General features: G+C 41.2%; 1 protein-coding gene and 1 pseudogene across 2 annotated transcripts in view; both read right to left on the minus strand.

Annotated features, from left to right (window-relative positions):
- Positions 1 to 16,955, minus strand: part of DMD (dystrophin) — a 2,781,977-nt gene that overhangs the window by 2,368,813 nt on the left and 396,209 nt on the right. The window lies entirely within an intron of this gene.
- LOC308510936 (cellular tumor antigen p53-like) lies at positions 4,362 to 5,734 on the minus strand (annotated as a pseudogene). Its single transcript has 2 exons — positions 4,772 to 5,734; positions 4,362 to 4,499 (listed from the first exon to the last, which is right to left on the minus strand). The product of its transcript is annotated as a cellular tumor antigen p53-like (transcript).

The raw sequence follows: 16,955 nt of genomic DNA on the forward strand, positions 1-16,955 counted from the left end.
TCATAATAGTAATAATAAATAAAGTAAGCATAACAACTAATTTAAATTAAATTTAGAAACAATGACAGAGAATAACAGTGAAAGCAATAGTGGTACCCAATAAACAGACCCACATCTACGACTCTTCACAGTAAATGTTTATCAGACAAACATTTACTAAGTTAATGAATGCTCCCTATCACTTTCTGTGCTAGATAGAACAATGAGTAAAAAAGTCACTACCATTAGGACACCCAAATTTCACAAATGGACATGGAATTCTAGAAACCATCTGACAAGAAATATCCATGAAGGAGGAACTAATACCAACAATCTGCTATGTGGCAAATATGATACTAGACGTATCATATTTCATGATTTACATTATTCCAGCCAAATTCTATATGAATTCTGATAGCAAAGTATCATTACCACATTTTACATATTAGAGTCAGAGAAATTAACTCTCTATAATCACTATACTTAGATTCTATACCCATTCTGCTATTAACTTTTGTCCACATAACTTATTCTCTTTTATAACATTACTAGAGGCCTGGTGCCCTCTCGCAGTCTGGGACTCCTCAGGGGATGACCACCTGCTGGCTTAGGCCCGCTTCCCAGGGGATTATGCCTAAGATGGCAATCAGACATCCCTCTGGCAGCCCGGCAGCCCTCAGGGGATGTCCACTTGCCAGCGGGGAGCAGGCTTAAACTGCAGTTGGACATCCTTAGTGCTGCTGAGGAGGCTCCCACCACCACCGCTGTACTCCCAGCCATCAGCCTGGCTTGTGGCTGAGCAGAGCTCCTCCCATGTGAGAGCGCCCTGACCACCAGAGGGCAGCTTCTGCATTGAGAATCTGCCCCCTGGTGGTCAGTGTGTGTCATAGTGACCAGTCATTCCCAATCTTTCTGCTGTTAGGGTCAGTTTCCATATTAACCTTTTACTATATAGGATAGAGGCCTGTTGCGCAGGTGGGGGCCGGCTGGTTTGCCCAGAAGGGTGTCCTGGATCAGGGTGGGGGTCCTGCTTGGGTGCCTGGCTAGCGTGGATGAGGGGATGATAGCTGTTTGCAGCTGGTCACACCCGCTTCAGTGTGAGGGTCCCCACTGGGGTGCCTGGCCAGCCTGGATGATGGGTTGATGGCTGTTTGCTGCTGGTCACACCCCCTTCAGGGTGGGAGTCCCACTGGGGTTCCTGGCCAGTCTGGGTGAGGGGCTGAGGGCTATTTTCAGGCTGGTGGGTGACTGAAGCTCCCAGCCTCTCCTTTTTTCTTTTTTCTTTTTATTCTGGGATTAATTTACATTCTATAGCGGTCACTGGAGCTGAGAGCAGGCTCCAGCTCTGAGGCCGTTGCCGGCTGAAAGCAGGTACCTGGGTTTGTTTAGATTCTATAATTGAAACTCTGTTGCCATCACTGGATGCTCTAAGCTCTGAGGCCATGCTGGCTGAAAGCAGGTTTCTGGGGTTTGTTTAGGTTCTATAATTGCAACATTGTTTCATCTGGAGCTCAGAGCTGAGCTGCGCAGGCGGGGAACGTTGACTTCCTCCATCACTGGAGTAAGCAAGCCTCATGTTCATGTTCGCGTCAGTTCCCTGGCTGCCGGCCGCCATCTTGGCTGGCAGTTAATTTGCATATCTCTCTGATTAGCCAATGGGAAGGGTAGCAAAGTTATGGTTAATTACCATATTTCTCTATTATTAGATAGGACTAGAGGCCCGGTGCACAAAAATTTGTGCACTCGGGGAGCAGGGGGAGCCCCTCAGCCCGGCCTGTGCCCTCTCACAGTCTGGGACCCAATGGGAGATAACGACCTGCTGGCTTAGGCCTGCTCCCGGGTGGCAGAGGGCAGGCCCAATCCCTAGGAGCAGCCCCTGGTCAGGCTCAGAGCAGGGCCGATTGGGGAGTTGGGGAGCCACCCCTGTCATGCACAGAGCAGGGTGGATCAGGAGGTTGCGATGCCACCCTCAGTCATGTCAGGGTAGGGCTGATTGGAGGGTTGGGGCACCAACCCCTGTCATGCACAGAGCAGGGCCCATTAGGGGGTTGGGGCGCTGCCCACTGTCACAGAGGAGGGCCCAGCAGGGGGGCTGGGGCTCCGTACCCTGTCACGCACAGAGCAGGGTCGATCAGGGGGTTGGGGAGCTCCCCCGTCACTCACATAGTAGGGCCAATAGGGGAGTTGGGGCACCGCCCCCTGTCACACACAGAGCATGGTGGATCAGGGGGTTGGGGCGCCACACCCTGTCACACTCAGGGCGGGGCCAATGGGGAGGTTATGGCTCTACCCCGTCACACACAGAGCAGGGCATGTGGGGGGCGGTTGTGGCATCGCCCTCTATCACCCACAGAGCAGGGCCAATCAGGGGGTTGGGGTTCCGACACTGTCACACTCAGGGCAGGGCTGATGGGGAGGTTATGCCTCTACCCCGTCACACACAGAGCAGGGCCCGTGGGGGGGAGGGGGTTGGGGCGCCGCACCCTGTCACACACGGAGTAGGGCCGATCAGGGGATTGGGGCGCTGCACCCTGTCACACACAGAGCCGCAGGGCAATCAGGGGGTTGGGGAGTTCCCCCCTATCAGGCACAGAGCAGGGCTGATCAGGGGGTTGGGGCGCCTTCCCCTGTCATGAACAGAGCAGGGCCAATAGGGAGGTTGTGGCCCCGCCCCCTGTCACACAGAGAGCCGCAGGGTGATCAGGGGGTTTGGGCGCTGCCCCCTGTCACGCTGATCCAGGTACCGGGAGGCCTCACTGCTCTGCTGATCCCAGTGCTGGGAGGCATATTACCCTTTTACTATCTATATAGAGGCCTGGTGCATGGGTGGGGGCCGGCTGGTTTGCCCTGAAGAGTGTCCTGGATCAGGGTGGGGGTCCCCACTGGGGTGCCTGGCCAGTCTGGGTGAGGGGCTGAGGGCTGTTTTCAGGCTGGCGGGTGACTGAAGCCCCCAACCGCTCCTTTTTTTCTTTTTTTTTAATTCTGGGCCAGCTTTAGCTCTGAGGCTCCAGCTCTTAGGCCTCGGCTGCTGAAAGCAGGTTTCTGGCCTTTGTTTACCTTCTGTATTTGAAACAATGTTGCGATCCTGCTGGCTGAAGCCCGGCGACTAAACTAAGTTTCTGGGGTTTTGTTTAGCTTCTATATTTGTAACATAGTTGCTTAGAGTTGCAGCTCAGAGGCCAGCAGCGGCAGGTGGGGAACGTTGGAGTCCTCTGTCACTGAAGCAAGCAAGCCTTATGTTCGCTTCCAGCTGCCTGGCTGCTGGCCGCCATCTTGGCTGGCAGTTAATTTGCATATTGCCCTGATTAGCCCATGGGAAGGGTAGCGGTCGTACACTAATTACCATGTTTCTCTTTTATTAGATAGGATTGGCTTCTCTCTCAGTAATGACTTCTATCAAAGGGAAAGTAAACATCACAAATTGGGAAACTTTTACAAATGAAAGGTCAAGAGAAAGATAAGGCTGAAAGTCATAACTTCTTGGATATTAATTAGTATGTTGTAGTGATGCCTTCCATTTGAAATCACTGCCCCAATGAAAGAAAATAGGCAGCTTCTTAAATTCAGAAAACAGAGCAGACAGAGATCCTTAGAAGTATAATAGGTATTTGTTTTTTATCAGCAAAGTTTTATTGTAAAATAAGGAACTAATATAAAAATATGATGTAAAAGGGGAAGAGGGAAAACGGTATGGGTGAGGAATACAGATATGCATTATAGACTGTAGAATAAATTGATCCTGAACATGGGGGGGGATGTAAAACATCTTGGAAGATACAGATCCTACACTGGAGATGGGACCTTCCAAGGTGTGGGATGAGATGAGATCTCCTCTTCAGACAGCATTTGGCCAACCCAGCAGAGAAGGGACTTAGAAATTCCCTCCTCTTAACTACCTGCCAAGTCAGAGGAACCATTAACCCATCTACCAAAAGGGACAGGAAACCGGCCCCCCTGAGGGAGCCTATTCCCAAACATACATAATTTCATTAACCCTCACAATAAGCCCCATAAGGTAGGTATGATTATTTACATTTTATCAATGTGGACAATGAAGTTAGGAGAAATTAAACTTGAGATAGCTTCCCTGGCTAGTTTCCAACCTAGCGTGTGGCTGATTTAAAACTTAACCCTTACATGTAAGAACATTTTCCTATCCTCCCCCCCGCCCCAAATGGTCTTCACAGTAAAGACCTTAAAAGTTAAATGGAAACATCTCAGCTCCCCCACCTCCCCTGAAAAACCACCAGTGCAGGCTAACTAACTTCTTTAGTAGAGGCCTATACCAAAGCAAACGGAATTCTGGGGCATTTCTGAGGCACAACTGTACCAAACAGAGGCTTAAGCTCCCAAACCTCAAAGAAATGCCAGGAAAGGGGATGTCAGTCTGAGTCAGGTCCCTCTCTCCTGTACATGAGTCTTTTTTTATGGCGGAAGCTAGACTGTCCCTTTTAAGACTTCAGTTGGCTGGAGTGAGTCTTGCTTCCACCCAGGTCCTTTCTAGCCTGGGCGTCCCTTAGCTCTAAGGCAGCGGTTCTCAACCTGTGGATCGCGACCCCTTTGGCGGTCGAACGGCCCTTTCACAGGGGTCGCCTAAGACCATCCTGCATATCAGATATTTAGATTACGATTCATAACAGTAGTAACATTACAGTTATGAAGTAGCAACGAAAATAATTTTATGGTTGGGTCACAACATGAGGAACTGTATTTAAAGGGCCAGAAGGTTGAGAACCACTGCCTAAGGCTTCATTCAGTCTCAGAACATCTTGAAGAGTTCATGCCCATGGACCTGAAGGGTGAAATGTTCTCCATCCACTGGCATCTTGGGTGGGGGAGAGGAGTCAGTGTTGGTGGGCGGTGCTTGCTTAGTGCTTCCTGGGGGGCTGTTTGAGACAAGGCTCCCCTTTCTTGCAGAATTTTTCTTTCTCTGTGCCCTGGTTTCTCCCTGGACAGGCACAAATACAAACTTCAAAGCTGTTCCACCCCAGCAGATTACCATTGGAATCTTCCAGTGTGATGATGGTGAGAATGGGCTGCTGGCTTATGTCCCCATACAGGAGCTGTTACACATGAAGCTGCAGTGGATGGTGGTATAGTCAGAGCCCACCTCAGGCGGCTTATGGGACACTACCACACAATGTCACAAAGTGTTGTTGTCATTCAAGTACCCAGCACGCAAATTCCTTTCCTCTCAGATAAGATGCTGAGGAGGAATCAGACCATTACTATAGTCAGAGCAGCACTCATTGTGTGGCAGCACTCACGACCTCTGTCATGTGCTCACACTTCTTATAGATGGCCATGACAGGGACACGGGTACTAAGCAAGTATGGGGAGTTGACCCACAGCTGCATGGGCGGGGGGGGAGCAGGTCTTTGCCATCTGGCAAAACAGCTTGTTGAAGGTAGGCTAGTACGTGCAGGTTACAGACTTTGCTGTCCCAGAATTCAGAAATCCTAAACGGAAACCATAGCTACCGGGATAGGTCTTCTGGGAAGGGACAGAGGATGACAGGACCCAGGAGGTGGCTGGTGTTGGGATAGCAGCTGCTAGTGCAGGAGTTGCTGGCATACTGGAGGCTTCATTTGAACCTTTGTCCAGGCAGTTTACGAGGTCTGGGGACATCCAGACCAGTTCATCCATTGCCTGGGAGTCTTTAGGATTCAGATTATTGTTTTCATAAACTCCAAACATCTGAAAATGTCTCCTGACTCAGCGGGGGATCCATGACTTCTGACTGTGGCTCATTCATTGCAACTCCCTGGAAGGCAATGTGGCTGCTCTCTTCTAATTGCGGGTGGTCTCCGACAATCCTTGGTGTTCCTTGACCTGTAAATGCATCGTTCCCACCTCTGTCTTCATCCATCGCATGGCCTTCTCCCTGTGTGTGTCTGAACTTCAGGGGAACGTATCACAGTCCTGAGAAGCACACTCCAAAGCCAGAAGCCAGGTGACCCTGGGGCCCAGGGGACACCTGTGTCCAGGATGGTGGCTTTGTACTTTTTAGAACAGGTATTTTTTTTAAGTATCTGCTAAACCCCATGATAACCTTTCTAGAACTATCCACATCTTTGGGCAGGGGTCCTCAAACTTTTTAAACAGGGGGCCAGTTCACTGTCCCTCAGACCGTTGGAGAGCCGGACTATAGTTTAAAAAAAAAAGACTATGAACAAATTCCTATGCACACTCCACATATCTTATTTTGAAGTAAAAAAACAAAACGGGAACAAATACAATATTTGTATTTGCATGTGGCCCGCGGGCTGTAGTGTGAGGACCCCTGTCTTTGGGTTTATGTCTTCTAGGGAATGTAGTTAATGATAAAAACAAAAAAGGCGCCCTGACTGGTTTGGCTCAGTAGATAGAGCATCAGCCTGCGGACCATAGGGTCCCGGGTTCGATTCCGGTCAAGGGCATGTACCTTGGTTGCGGGCACATCCCCAGTAGTGGGTGTGCAGGAGGCAGCTGATCGATGTTTCTCGCTCATCGATGTTTCTAACTCTCTATCCCTCTCCCTTCCTCTTTGTAAAAAATCTAATAAAACATATTTTAAAAAAGGCTTTAGATATGAAGCCTGGTTTTATTATAATAGGAGAACAGAGTATTAGAAGTTTAAGAGGTAGCAGAGAGGCTCTAATTTTTCAATAATCACTACATTTTAGAAAACAGAGAATTTTATTTTTTGAGAGTCTTCCAGATTCAGCATTCTATTTAGCATATAATTTACCTTACAAACAGATGATGTTAGACCCAATAATATTTTTCAGAAGCATAACATTGAACATATTTTATTATTTGATTATATAGAAAATATAAGTACATATCCTATACCGCAAAGGAAGACATAAATATTTTTAGTTCCTATTTAAAAATTTTAGTAAAAAAGTTAGTTGATCCCTGAAAAAATAATTGAATCTAAATTTATGTACATAATTTTACATTTAATTTGGCTTTTTAAGTTTTAAAAAACTGTTCATACCAATTTTTGCTAGAAGGGATTGCTGAGCAGTATAATGTTTAGGAGCAACAGTTCTGAAGTAACACTTCTTGGCATCAAGCCACTTCCTGTTTTGGGTAATATCTTTATGCTTCCGGCTGCACTAATAATATCTTCCTGAGCAGTCTGACACATTTTAAGAATTTATTATATATATATGCCTAAGTGACCGAATGACCAAATGATCTGTCGACCTGTCACTGTGACACACACTGACTACCAGAGGGCAGATGCTCAGTGCAGGAGCTGTCTCCTGGTGGTCAGTGTGCTCTCACAGCGGGAGCACTGCCCAGCTGATGGACCAGTCCCAGAAGTCCACAAGCAGGGCTGTAGCCACTCACTCCCTCAGTAGTACTACAGGTCCAATCTCCGGACAATGGGCCAGGCACCGATGGACCAGCACCACCGGCATGATCTGGACAGTGCCACTGGCCTCCTGGAAGTCAGCCTGAGGCACTGTGGCCGCTTCCCCTCCCTAGACACTCCACAAGGAAGAAATGATATAAAAGTGGCCGCCAGGTGGCTCCCAACAATGAGCGCAAATATCAGCAGGATGGATTCAGATCCCAGTGGGCGCCAAGCAAAGGGTTTATGGCTGGCGAGCCTCTCCTGATTGGGACTGAGTGGGCATAAGCCTATGGCAGGCACAGTGGGGCCGGGATGAGCGGGAGTGGCAGGCAGGAGCATTAGGTGGTGTTGGACTATGGGTTTCATGCCAATCCCCGCAGGCCACCCTGAGGGACTGCACCCATGCACGAATTTGTGCACCAGACCTCTAGTGTGAATTTTATTAAAAAATCAAAATCAGGCCCAGCCGGCATAGCTCAGTGCTTGAGTGTCAACCTATGAACTAGGAGGTCATGGTTCAATTCTCGGTCAGGGCACATGCCCAGGTTGCATGCAAGAGGAAGCTGATCAATGATTTTCTCTTGTCATTGTTGTTTCTATCTCTCTCCCCTCTCCCTTCCTCTCTGAAATCAATAAAATCTATTTAAAAATAAAAATCAGAATATATATAAAATATTAAATATACAGGGACATATTACTTTATGTCATTAACTTTATCTTTTTCAGAAAGTGACAAATAAGAACATAAAGTTAACAGGAGACTTTAGAAATAGAAAGACTTCTTTTGAATGAATTGGTCACATTAATCCTTGTTCCATGCTTTTAAATGAAAAATTTATATCTCATTATTCTTCAAAATAATGTACCTTTAAATAATATTAATATTATGCCATCATATCAGCTATAAAAGGAAGAACTGTTATTAGCAACAAGCATCTGATGAAAAATGATTGTCTCTATTTTTCACTATTGATAAAGTTGCCCTTCTGTTACTGCAACAACAACAAAAAAATACTTCCCCAGTAATTTTATAATCCACTTTATTCTCAAACATGAAGATAATTCTTTCTACAACGAAAATTACCTGTTTTGCCTCACATATCTCCATGATAAAAATCTTAATATATTTTCTACTTAAATATCTTCAGTGATGAAAAACAATTTTCTTTTAGGCAAATGACCTTACTGTTGGACATCTTCAACTTTAAGAACCATTAATGAAACTCAAATACATTTTTGTCATTTGCATTTTTTTGAGATTAAAAATTTTAGTATCACACCAGAATGTGGGCTACAGATTCAATATGTCATTCTGAAAGAAAAAAAAAAATTTCCAAACATGTTTGCTGTTGTAAAACTATCATTGGTGTTGAGTCTATCACTCAATTTAGATTATGTGCTGTAACAACAAATGCCAAAACCTCAGTATCTTAGTTCTTGCTTATGCTATGTGTTCATTACACTATAGCAGGATGACCACATATCATTGTCACTAAGGAGGGTAGAGTAGCCACCATCTTGAGTATCATTGGCAGCTTAGTCTGAGAGAAAGGAGAACATAGGAAAGCAATGGCTTTTAGATTATCTGTCCAGAAGTGTTACAGGTTACTTCAATTCACATTCCATTTTTCTTTTTATAAATTTTATTTTTCTTTAAAAAAATGTTTTAAAATTATAATTTGCATTCAATATCTCTAGTACCACCTGGCACCATACATAATTATAATAATACTAGAGGCCCAGTGCACGAATTCATGCACGGGTGAGGTCCCTTGGCCTGGCCAGCGATCAGGACTGATCAGGGCTCTCCCCTGCCCTGATTGGGGCCCAGGGCTGATTGAGGCAGACAGGCCCAGGGGAGGGGGCGTGGGAAGTTGGCTTTGGGAGCACACTGACCACCAGGGGGCAACTCCTGCATTGAGCATCTGCCCCCTGGTGGTTAGTGCGCATCATAGCGACTGATCAACCAGTTGTTCATTTGTTTGATCGTTCGGTTGTTCGGTTGCTTAGGCTTTTATATATGTAGATTATAGATTAGATTTCTATGCTGAACTTAACATCCCCACGACTATTTCATCGCTACAATTCTGTACTTCTCAATCTCTTCATCTGTTTTATCCAGTCCCTCAACCCCCTCCCCTCTGGCAATCATCAGTCTGGTCTCTGTATCTTGAATCATTTATATTTTGTTTGTGTATATTGCTCTTTAGGTTCCACATATAATTGAAATCACATGATATTCATCCTTCTCTGTCTTATTGCATTTATCATAACACTCTCTAGGCTCATCCATGCTGTCACAAATGGTAAGATTTCATTTTTTTTATCACTTTCCATTTTTCTAGCATATCATATAGTTAGACATATCTTCAAGTGGGTGGGGACATGTATCAAGAATGAGAGGCAGAATAGCTATCAATAGCCCTAATGACCACCTGCTTTGATTTATGTATTAGAGGCACAGAGAACATGTAATTTATATCAAACTTTTAATTTAATTAAATATAAAAATTCAAGATATTTTGTCTATATAAATTAGCTAAATATTTATAAGCAAAGTTTACAAACTGTGATTTAATTTTTTTTTCTTACAGCAAGGGATCATTGTTACTCCATAATTGAAAACTTGATGAGAGAAAAGAAAGTAATAAACTCAATATCAGAGAGCTCTATGTAAAACCCTGACTTTTTCTCTTGGTACCTGGAGGACTTAATAGAAGATTTTTGATCTGCCCAGCCCAAAATTTCCTCAGGAAGATGGGATTGATATGACCTACCTTAACTAGGTTGTTGTAGTGATTAAATGAGCTAACATTTACATATATAGAGGGCCTACAAAAGATGGCCTACAAAAAGTTATATCCTATCCCTTTTTGCTTTAGATTCTTCCTTAAAAAAATTGATAAGAAGGTATAGCTTTTCAAAGGGTCCATCAATTTGACTCTGACAACAGATTAAAGAGAAGGCCTAGTGAAATAAGAAGGTATAGGCAGTTGCTCTAATTCTCTAAGTTATGCATAAGCAAGAGCCTCAAAAAGAAAGATCTAAGAAAGGTATAGCCTGGGGGTGAACAGGTAAAGAACAGGGAGAGGTAAAGTTGAGAAAGTTTAGATGAATAACTGTAACATGTTTTCATAGCAATTTTTACAATTAGTACATTATCTGACATTGCTTTTTTTCACACACAGTTGATATTTTACATTTAACTTTTCCTCCATATCATTTTTACACTTATATTTTTAATAAATTTAAAAGATATAAATATCTCTGCTTGGATTTTGGCTTTTTCCAGTTCCCCATTAATGTTGATATTTCTGATGATTGTTTAAATGTAATAGCAGTTGTACTTAAGAAGAACATTTCACATCCTACAGCATGAGAGAGTTCCTTTATTTATGCTCAATTCCCAAAATGGACCAACTGCAGACAGCTAAGCAGAGGCAGTGAATACTAATCAAAAGAGGAAGAATGGCTTGGTTGTGGTCATGCCTTAACAAGAAAGTCCTTTTCCAAAAAGGCTATCTGTTTTATATGCTACCTACATATTCCAAGTGAAAAGAGCCATTTCACAGCAACTGTAGAGTGTACTTGAAGAAAAGATTTATAATTTGCTTTTCATTGTGCATAAACTAGAATTGAAGCCATCTAGCATTTTACTAGTATTTTTATTGTAAAGTGCATTCAAATTAGCACACATTAGTTTTCATTACACACAACACACACCCAGAACTCTTTCACTAGTTTGAAGCCATCATTGGCAAAGGTAGAGGTTCTCTGTTTTCACTCAGGAAAATATAATTCAACAAAAGGCATGAAATCAGCTATTTATGCTAAAATTACCCAGTAAAAATTTCAGTTTCTCTGTGACTAAAATCTTCCTGGTTTGCTGATAAGGAAATCTGAAACAAAGCTAAGTGCAGATACAATGGATATTTAAGATTATCAGGGATGTCTGGGTTCAGGGAAGATTTGGCAGTAATTACTGTCTCTTTTATTTACTATTTAACAGTGGAAACCTCAATATTTTAATCAATGGAGGTTAAACATAATAGCTGTGTAGCAGACACAGTGTACCAAATCAAAGATTTCTAAGATTTAGGGCAGCTACATTACCATTGTGGTTTCACAGACAATGTCTTTCTTGCAATGAAGAGACCAACTAACAAGGTGCAATAATAAATAAATTAAATAAGTAAATAGGAAACTAAAAACAAACAAACAAGCAAATAAGCAAAAAATAGTATCTATGAGTTTCTTCACCTTTGAGAGTTTGTATGAAACCAAAGGCAGTATCTGCTAGAAGTAGAAAAGCAGGAAGGTAAATTAACACTATAAGAACACCAAGATCACTCACGGCCAGGCACATCTGGTTTAGGAAGAAGGATGAGTTTCCACTCTAGTAATATTACTTGTGGAAGTCAGGTATCAATTCACTTTGCAGTAAGGCTATCATACTCATTCATTCCATTTCAAATTTGCATGAACCTTCTCAAAGTATTAACTGGGGACCTTGACAACTCCATCAGACAGGATCAGGTGGTTCTCTAAATAGTACTTTGCTTGGTATAGTTTTTCTTTTAAGGAAGATATACCAAGCGTAATGATACTATGATGTTGTGAAATCTTTTGTAAGTTATAAACAAAACATATTTCTTATTTAATTTGGATTTAATAAAATTAGGCTTTAAGGGTTTTTTCTTATTATAAAAAAACTCATAAGATAACATAAATACTGCATCAAATCTCACCACATCAGAGATTGAGTATAAATATATTAGACATTGTTCTTTTAGTATTATGTTTCTCTACATAGACATTTAAAAATTATATATATTGGGTTTTATGCATATATGTTTAGATTGGTATTATATGATCAATATTCATTCATGTTAGTAAATATTCTTGAAAAAATTTTAACAATTGCATAATGTTCCATCGCAGTTATAGATCAAGATGCATTTAACTGATCACTTATTTGCCAACAACTGAGTTATTGAATGTTTCCTTCTTTTATCCTATTAAAAAGAACAACCTTGTCTATATTATTTAATCATGTCCTTAGGGAAGAGCCTCAGAAGACAAATTGCTGGGTCAAAGGATCAAATATGCCTTTTATGCATATTGCCAAAGTGCTTTCAAAAACTATTAGACTGATTTATAATCCCACCAACAAGAAAGGGCATGTCCACCTCACTGACTGTTCTGCCCTACTGACCATTTCCCATTTGATGGGCAAAGAAACCAAAACAAAACAAACACCAGAACCTACTTCCTTTAGTTCTTCTATTAATCATTTGAACATATGTTCATATTCATTAGTATTTATATATTTGGTGAGCTATTTGTTATCTTTTCACTTTTTAATTTTTCTATAATTACAATATTGTATATTAAGCCAAAATAAAGCAAATATGAAAGCAAACTTCAACTAAGAATCATGGCTATAACAACTTGCAAGTTTAAAATGATAGCATAGTGCCAGTTTTAAAAGAGGACATCTGGTTTAGCACTATCTTCTAGTAATTTGAATATGGGATATGAAGAATTACAAATGAATTATATAGATAACTAATATGCTTTTGTAGTACCTGGATATTTATCATTTTAAATTGATTTGATGTCCTGTGTTCTCTCTCTTTTCAATGCATTTTCAAAATTGTGTTAACTATTTTTCCATTAAGTCAGTGAATTCTTCAGTAATTGCTTATTATAAGTACTAATAAATGCCTTTGAACTTATTCATAAATTTTAGTATAACAGAATACAAAATGATATAAAATATTATATGTTAGATCTGTTTATAAAGGGCATCCAAAATAGAGACTAATATTATCTCTCAAGCATTTAGAAATCTATAATTCATTTAGTAGAAAATAACTATGTAATATCAGAAGTTCAACTGCTTACTTATCTAATTCACTATAAGCATGTACTAGTATTTAAGAGTTTTCTCTTTTCCTTTAATCCTACATTATAGGAAATCTCAGTCTTGTAAGTGACATTATGGAGCATTAGTTTCTCTCCTATGGTGAAAAGGATTAAATCATAGCAATAATTTAAGAATACACTTTATTTGACATCTCTGGTGATAGACATCAGCCACTTGAATGTCTGTGTACAGAGGCAAACTGCAGAAGTCTCTACCCAAAAGTGGCTTCTGAAGAGTTGAAAAATATAAAAGGGAATTTAGTGAGGAAGAGAGACAGAGAGTAGTTCTTTTTGGGATTGCAATACAAAATTTTCTAAGAACTAGGCCCTGGGGATCATAATCTACTAGTCTCCCTGAGCCATGCACAATGGATAGGTATTTCTGACTGATACATTTTGACTATGAGGCATGACATGCAATTGGAATGAGAGAGCTAAAAAGGGCCATAGAGACAAGTCTCCAGCTTAACCTTTCTCCCCAGGCAGGAATTTCCTTTACCACAGTTGTGATGACTGGTCATTTACTCCTGTTTTAACACTGACCACGAGTAGAAACTCTTGCTTTATGCTACATGTTTTCCACTCATTTAAAAAAAAAAGTCATATTGGATTTAGAGAGAGAAAGGAAGGGAGAAGAAGAGGGAGAGGGAGAGGGAGAGGGAGAGAGAGAGAGAGAGAGAGAGAGAGAGAGAGAGAGAGAGAAAGAAACATCTATGTGAGAGCCTGCATGCCCCCTACCAGGGATCAAGCCCACAACCATGGCATGTGCCCTGACTGGGAATCGAACCAGCAACCTTTCAGTTCATGGGATGATGCCCAACCAACTGAGCCACACTGGCCAGGGCTAGAAAAATTTTAAATGCATTTACATATCAAGGTCTTAGGGTACACCAATAAAGATGTAATTTCTGACCTCACAATGTTTCCTGTTTACAACAAGGGACAGAGATATAAATAATTTAAGATGCAGTATAGTGATAATAGATCTGAAAATTTGAAGTTTGGGCTAAAACAAGGAGTTATGACTAAGTGGGACTGATATTTGAAAAAAAAAGTTTCATAAAGGCAGCAACATTTGATTGAAAAATAAATGTGGGATTTCCATAGAGAGAATTCTAGAAGCAGGGCTGTGGCAGAAGTGGGGGACATAGAGGTGGGATGGCAAATGGCCCAGACACTGCAACGCTCCAGCCATATTCTGGTGGAAGGTGACAGATCCAACATGTCTGGATCAAAGGAATATAAGTGTAATGTTGGAAAATGAGGTTAGAGAAGTAAGTTGAGGCAATAATGAAAAGTCTTAAGTAGCCATAAAGAACCAGACTCTGATACTGAGTGCAGAACAGTAGAAATCAGGTATATGGAACACAGACTATGGTGCTGGACTGACTAAGTTTGAATGTGCCATAAACTAGCTGGTGACTTTGGACAAGTTTCTTAGCCCTTCTATACCTCAGTTTATTTAACTGAAAAATGGGGATACTAATAATATTTAGCTTGCTGGATTATTATGGAAATTGTCTGATAATTTTTGTAAAATGCTCAAAATGTTATCTTTTTAATAACAGCATTCGTTAAATAAGTGCCAAATATGGACTAGAGCAGAATCCAGATGATGAACTCTGAACTCCAGCAGTGCTAAGTGCCCATCAGCAGATGAGTGGATTAAAAAACTTTGGCACATCTATGCGATGGAATACTATGCCACAGTAAAAAGGAAGGAACTCCTACCATTTGCAACAGCGTGGATTGAGCTGGAGAGCATTATGCTAAGTGAAATAAGTCAGAGAAAGATAAATATCACATGATCTCACTCATTTGTGGACTACAATGAACAACATAAACCGATGAACAAAAACAGATCCAGAGACAGAGAAGCATCGATCAGATGCTCAAACCTCAGAGAGAAGGTAGGGGAGGGTGGAGTAAGGGGGAGAGATCAACCATAGGACTTGTATGCATGCACATAAGCCTAACCAATGGACACAGACATCAGGGGGGGTGAGGGTGAGGGTGAGGGCAAGACAGGGGGGATGAGGGGACAATGGGGGGATAAAGACACATTTGTAATACCTTAATCAATAAAAAGTAAAAAAAAAAGGAGAAGGAAAGAATACATGTTTATTTTAGCTGTAGATACAATATATATTATACAGTTCTTCCTATGGCAAAACTAAATCTGCTAGCCTTCATGTAAAGAATTCAGTTTCTCCTTGTTGATTCTAGTTCTACCTATCACAGAACAGACTTACATATAATACAAATTCAGATGTTATAATGTCTTGCCGATAATACATATATTTTTATTGAATTTATTGGGGTAACATTGGCTAAGGAAATATTCCAAGTTTCATATTTTTTTTAATTCTGAAAATTATGGGAAGGTAAAAGAGTTTGACATTTTACTCATGGTTAGTCTTCAGAAAGAGAACAAGATCAGATATGTTACTGAAAGAACTTATAGCTCAAATGAACAGCAGGCAGCACAGAGAGCAGAGCCCCTAGTGCCAGGGCAGAAAGCAAGGAGTCACAGGCAGAAATTCAGGAAACGCACAAACAAACAGCATTCACTATTTAGCTATTTGCAATAACATGGAAGGACCTTGAGAAGAATATTATGCTAAGCAAAATAAGTCAGTCCAAAAAAATCTCATTTTCTTCAAACTGATTTCTGCCACATCCTTTCCAAACTCTGTAATATTCTAAACACCAAATTTTTCAATATAAATTTGAAAATGTGAGGAACAAGAAAAACCAAAAAACAAAAACAAGTCCAAATGTTAGCCAGTACTGAGTAAAGTTTGGCTATTATTTTACTAGAAAACACATGGATAAAGTCTATGTTTAGACAGTCATATCTGTGATACCTCCACCAATCAACAGTTGATGTACATTGTACACTGTCATTTACTCTGAATGTGCCAGAAACTACAAGCTACATATGCCATTCAGTAAACTGTTCTTTGCAGAAGTCCCTCTATGTCAGACATTGGTCTTTTTAAAATTATTTTTACTTACTTTTTTATTTACTTCAGAGAGAAAAGAGAAGGAGAGAGAGAGAAACATCAATGGTGAGAGAGAATCATTGATCAGCTGCCTCCTGTATGCCCCACAATGGGGATCCAGCCTGTAACTCAGGCATGTGCTCTGACCTGGAATCAAATGGTGATCTCCTGGTTCAAGGTTGACACAACCATTGAGTTACACTGGCCTGGCCAGACGCTGTTCCAAAAGCTAAGACTAACAATGTCAATGGCACAATGCTCCCTACACTGACTTCCTACAGGTTTCTTTGCTTAACTCCTGCCTGAGTCCCCACCCAACCTTGATATTTTCCAAGTAAGGATCACATTCCAAGGTCACAGACATATACATCTTTTGTAGTTAAAACTGTTTTGAGATTTTAAAGGAAATAATTCTTCTGAGTCAATTATGGAGAGTTATATTTTAAATAAAATAGAACTGGTTTAAAAAGAAAAACAGAAATTACTTTCTAGTATCCTGAGGCAAACAAAGTCCTTGTTTATAAAACCCTTTAAAAATATTTCTCCAAGCTGCTCCTTAAAGAAAAAGGCCAGTATTTCTGGCAGAAAAAAATTACAACTATCTGTTTACAGAAGTGGATATTTAGGGCTCTTACTAACTGTGCATCTTCAAAAGTTCCAAAACGAAATTTTTTCTCGCTATTTTTTTCCATTGT

The sequence above is a fragment of the Myotis nattereri genome, assembly GCF_964212035.1.
Source record: "Myotis nattereri genome assembly, chromosome: X".
Classification (NCBI taxonomy): domain Eukaryota; kingdom Metazoa; phylum Chordata; class Mammalia; order Chiroptera; family Vespertilionidae; genus Myotis; species Myotis nattereri.